We start from the raw sequence: 5,976 nt of genomic DNA on the forward strand, positions 1-5,976 counted from the left end.
TTTATGTCTAATGACTCATTTGAAAAATCCTCTTTAAAAAAAAAGGAGGACTACCCTTTATTTATTTATTTTTTTTTTATAAAGATTTTTTTTTATTTATTTATTCGACAGAGAGAGATCACAGGTAGATAGAGAGGCAGGCAGAGAGAGAGAGGGAAGCAGGCTCCCTGCTGAGCAGAGAGCCCGATGCGGGACTCGATCCCAGGACCCCGAGATCATGACCTGAGCTGAAGGCAGCGGCTTAACCCACTGAGCCACCCAGGCGCCCCGAGGACTACCCTTTAAAAAAAAAAATTAGAAAAGGAAATATTTTCCTTCTGAGATTGATGAATGCTCTCTCCAGCAAACAGGCAGTAGATTAACAAAAATTGACCTGGCTCAACTAATACGTGAAAGATGGAAGTAGATTTTTGTTACAGAAAAGGTGTTCATTCATTTGTAGGAAATTTGTAACATTGTAAAGCAGTGAGTCATCTGAGTAATCATAATGAAGTCTTAACCAAAAAAAAGGTTTTTTTTCTTTGTGTGATTTCACAAACAAGTTAACATATATTCTAAGAAAATTAACAGGAAGAAAAATTGAACTGTTAAAAGTGCAGGGCAGGAGATGTTTTCTAAGAAAGTTTAATATTCAGGGTGGTTCTTTCAACTTTTTATTAATACCAATATTCTATTAGTAGAGAACTTGGCTGATATGCAAAGGGAAGTGGGAGGTAAAGGGAGCCAGTGTTTTAAAAGCCATCCAGTGTTGTCAATTAGTTCTCAGGCAATTTGTTGGGAGCTATATAGATAGAAAGGAGTTTCCATACGCATATTCTTCAAGCTTTTCAGCCTTCTGAACAGCATTTAAAAATGGCATATATCAGCCTAAAAGATCTTAATTAGTCAAAATAGTCATTTTTAGGGAACAATTAAGAAGGTAGCTAGTTAATGCCATTTCCGATTATGATGGAAGTTCCCAGAATATTCAGCTTTTTATTGTCAGCTTTTAAAAATTCTTACTGCTCAGACTCTTGAGATAAAACTGTTAAGGGTGTTTTCATTTAATAAGCCTTAGACATTTAGGACTATTAATATAACAAGCTACAAGTATTGGTTTTTGAAACAGGCTGCAGCTCTGTAGCGTTTTTAATGAAACTTTTCCTTATATGGAAATGATTATGGTTGTCTTAATGACCTAAATAAAAACGTGGTTCAAGAATGATTATTCCAAAGAATTAAACTTAGTTTGTTTCAAAATCTGAACAAAAGTCATCAAGTGATGTTAATCTCATGTTTCTGGCATCAGCATTTTAGGAATAAAATAGTGTTACAGATGTCAGAATATTGATTGCGTAAAATCTTGAAACCCACAAGACATGTAGGCTTAGGTCTTAGTTATTTCTGCTGTTTATGTAATTTCAGCCCTGCACGTCACTGAAAAGTTATTTATCTTGAGAAACTGGCCAAATTTGGCGGGTAATGCTGTCTGCCAGGGTCTGCAGATGTATTGTTTCTGCCCTGTGTTGTGCATGCTGTCTGTGGCCTTTAAAGAACACTACCTAACACTAAGCAGAAATGTCAACTCCCCATTCAGATTTTTTCCTCTGTTCTTAGAACTGAGGTTGCCATTTCCTAGTCTTGTCACATTTTGTTTGAGCTGTCTTCCTTTCTTAAAAGGTGGATATTATCACCCATATAGTAGATAAGTAATCAGAAGTAGTTAATGCTGTGTCAAATTACAGCAAGATTTTCAACAAAGTAACCACAAAGTTCAGTGCTAAGCCAAGTATTTACTAGATAATGGCATTTTAGATATCTGAAATGAAAAAGCTCTGATCTTAGGAAAGCAATTGCAGATTGGGAGAGAAAATTATAAAAATGAAGTCAGAAAAGTGATGGCAAAATAGTTCAAGCTTAATATAACCTGCTAAACTTTTTTTCCCAATAGAAGAAAATGAATTAAAAGAATAAATTGCCCTTGACCATGATTTTGAGTGGCTTTTAAAAAGTTAAAATAATGTCTGACAAAACTTAAAAAAAAAAGTTTTGATAAAGAATCCAAAAGGCTAAGTGAAAATCTTATTGGTGTGTGTACATAGCTTTTACAAGGCAAGGAAGATGACTAGAAAACAGTTGTAAATGGTTTATAATTCTGATTAAAGCATGTACCATGTTCAAAATGCCCTTTTAAATTCAATACACCATCCCAGCTCTTAAGTGGCTTCCATCTTGGACCTTACCAAAGCAATTCAAGGAAAGTAATGGTTAGGCACTAGGAAACTTAATACTATCTTATGAAGGAAAATAGAGAATAACTTCTAGATTCATCTCTAATTCTAGATTTAGAGAAGGCAAATGTCACTCCCTCTATTAGGAAACCAAGATGAACCAAGGGATGATGGGCTTTTGAGATCCTCAAATCAGTAATAACCTATTGGCTGGGAGTAAGTGGCAAACATTAAAAAATGGAAGAGCTACTTGACTTAAGATTTAGAGACCATGCATGAGCGGGGACTGGGGGGTGGTGGGCAGAGACCAAGAAACCCAAGCGGACTCCATGCTGAGCATAGAGCTAGATTGGGGGGAGGAGGGGCTCCATCTCACTACCCTTAGATCATGACCTAAGTCAAAAATTGAAGTTGGTCGCTCAACTGTCTGAGCCACCCAGGCAACCCAGCACCTGGTAATTTCTTTCTAATCAGAATTTTTGCATATATTCCTTACCTACATTCTATTGATGATGTGTTTTTATAGGTGCTTGTTATGTATTCTTCGTTTGTATAAATTCCTTTTGTAACATCTCTGAAAATTAGAAATGACTCCAACTCGGACAAGATTAAGACAGTAAATCAGAAGCAGATGTATGGCTGTGTAGCCTCACTTTGTTATTTTAGCTCTGTCCATAAGCAAAAGGAGCAGGGGGGGGTGAGGAATCTAGCCACCTCCAAGTTTTTCTGGATGCTTTATTACTTTTTTACCCAGTAGAAGTTTATTTCTTCTGGCATGTTGCTGGTCTTCCTACATCCTATTCTGATTAAAAACAAAACCAACCCGTGTGTGTGTGTGTGTGTGTGTGTGTGTGTGTGTGTACACACAAGTATCTTTGGACAAGTATTAGCAATGCTCCTTTACACTTTTCCCCCAAGGTAAAATTGTGAAATGAATGGTGTTCTGTGAGTGTCCTCTTATTTTAATTTCTTATTTTGAAACTCCACAGATAAATGGCCATATGAAATGTGTGTACATAGCTTTTCTAAGGTGATGTTGAATCAATATGAAATCAAAACTCATCACTTTTATGTGTAACCACCACCATCTTACATCTCTAAGTTGTGTGTGTTCAGGAAGTATTTCTTATTTGTCCCCATCCAGTGTGACAACCAGGCCTGGCATTTATTGAGCAAGTGTTCAATAAATATTTGTTAATTGAATATATTCAAGTTATATTTAATTTGCTTTTCTGGCAAGATAGGAAGCCAAAAACCTCTCTTAATACAGGTGCCTATTTTCCTAAATTTGGTACAATTTATTTGATAGGGAATTATATAAAAATGAAATGCCTAATTCCTTTTTACATAATCTCTTATCAGTAGACTGTGCCCACCTCCAACAAATATGTAATTTGAATGAAAGCAATATTTTGATACCAGGTTTTAGGTTCCAAAGGGCCCTAAAGGGGTCTTTGAACTTTTAGTTGCCATAATCTGCAATGCCTCTCCCTCCTCTCTGTGTATCCCAAATGCATTCTTAGTAGGCTGTCTGAAGTTACATTCCTCCCTCTACAAAACCTCTCCTAAGCAATCCAAATGATCATTTCCTTGACTTCCTATACCCAGATGACAAATTTCTGGAAGGTAGACTGCTTTATGTCCTCTCCCACATTTCTTAACACATTAAGGAATCAAGTACACCGTCAAAACTGAGTCGACTAGGAACCTGACACCAGGAGGTATTTCCAAACCCACCAGTCCCAGCCTAAGGACAGCCCCTTTTGTTCTTTTTAAAAGATTTTACTTATTTAGGGGCACCTGGGTGGCTCAGCCATTAAGGGTCTGCCTTTGGCTCAGGTCATGATCCCTGGGTCCTGGGATTGGGCCCCACATCAGGCTCCCTGCTCAGTGGGAAGCCTGCTTCTCCCTCTCCCACTCCCCCTGCTTGTGTTCCCTCTCTCTGTGTCTCTGTCAAATAAATAATAAAATCTTAAAAGAAAAAAAAAAGATTTTACTTATTTATTTGAGGGAGACACAGAGAGAGCATTAGCAGGGGAAGAAAGGGGAGAAAGAGATACCCCGCTGAGCCCTATACAGGGCTGGAATCCCAGGACCCCAAGATCATGACCTGAGCCAAAATCAAGAGTCAGATGCTTAACTGACTGAGCCACATGGGCACCCAGCCCTTTTATTTTTCTTCTTCTTTTTAATCTTTATTTTTTTTTTATTTTTTTAAGACCTTATTTATTTGACAGATCACAAGTAGGCCAAGAGGCAGGTAGTGGGAGAGGGAGAAGCAGGCTCCCTGCTGAGCAGAGCGCCCGATGTGGGGCTTGATCCCAGGACCCTGAGATCATGACCTGAGCCGAAGGCAGAGACTTAACCTACTGAGCCACCCAGGTGCCCCAGCCCTTTTATTTTTAAACATCTACAAGATTGTACTGATTTCCTAACTTCCCACCCCGTCCTAGCTGTATCAATTCTAATTTCCCTCCACTCCACTTTGCTGATGTTCCATTCCCATTGCTTTGACCTCAGTAGAGACAGAACAGCTGGTGGACATTCTGTCTGTAATAACCTTTCACATCCTTATATAAGAGGAAAGTGAGCAAAAATTTCATAATTATTACAGTTGTGTTTTTACTCCTACAATGTACCAGGTGCCATAACAATCAAATTAATTTGTTTTAGGGACTTGTAAGTATGCATCAAGTACTACGGAAAAGCATTATATATGCACTTGATTATACTTTGTTAAAGTGATTCGTTTTCATACTTGTAGGACCCTGTTCATCTCAGATTTTCCCAAGACCACTTCAGGTCCAAAAACATCAGTCCTTGAATGTGTTCTGTGAATTCCAAAATTTCTGCATCTAAATTGCATTTTTAAGAATGTCTCTCAACTAGAATAATGTGAAAATGTTAGACATGCATTCTAGTTTTTTAGCTTTAAAAACATGTCTGCATTAACATGGCTTTTGAGCCTCTCTTCTGCTTTGTGAACCAACTGATGAATATATTACTGAGTAAAATGGACAGTCTTCCAACGTCTTTTAAACACCAAATAGGGCCTTAACTATTTTCATTGAGGTTAGAAGCATAGATGTAACAACTGGGAACCAAAGCCCCTTTACTCACCTTTTACCAGTTAAAAATAAAAAAAAATAAAAAATAACATGTCTAGAGACAGCATAACAAAGGAGTCAGCCAAGGCTGGCTCTTCCCTGTACTTTGAGCCTTGGTTTGCTTAGCTATAAAATGGGGTTTATATACCTACCTCATTTGATGGAGTAAGTGAGAGCATGCTCTCTAAGTGTAATGTTGACACAGTGGTTTCCCTTCCCTCCTTCCTCTTACATTTGCCACACCACATGGGGCTCTGGCCTAAGACTTTTTTTTTTTTAAGATTTTATTTATTTATTTGTGAGAGAGAGAGAGTGAGAGCGAGCACAGGCAGACAGAGTGGAAGGCAGAGTCAGAGGGAGAAGCAGGCTCCCTGCGGAGCAAGGAGCCCGATGTGGGACTCGATCCCAGGACGCTGGGATCATGACCTGAGCCGAAGGCAGCTGCTTAACCAACTGAGCCACCCAGGCGTCCCTGGCCTAAGACTATTCTTAAGTATTTCTTCCTCAACCATTTTTTTTTAAAGCGCCTATTAGGACTTTTAAACCACTGAATGGAAAATTGTCATAATCTGGAATGCTGTAAGCCTGACACCAGTAAAACCTATTTTCTGTACGTAATGATGTTCTATCCACCAGATGGCAGGAGTTTGTTTGGCATG

This window comes from Mustela nigripes, chromosome 14, assembly GCF_022355385.1.
Source record: "Mustela nigripes isolate SB6536 chromosome 14, MUSNIG.SB6536, whole genome shotgun sequence".
Lineage (NCBI taxonomy): Eukaryota > Metazoa > Chordata > Mammalia > Carnivora > Mustelidae > Mustela > Mustela nigripes.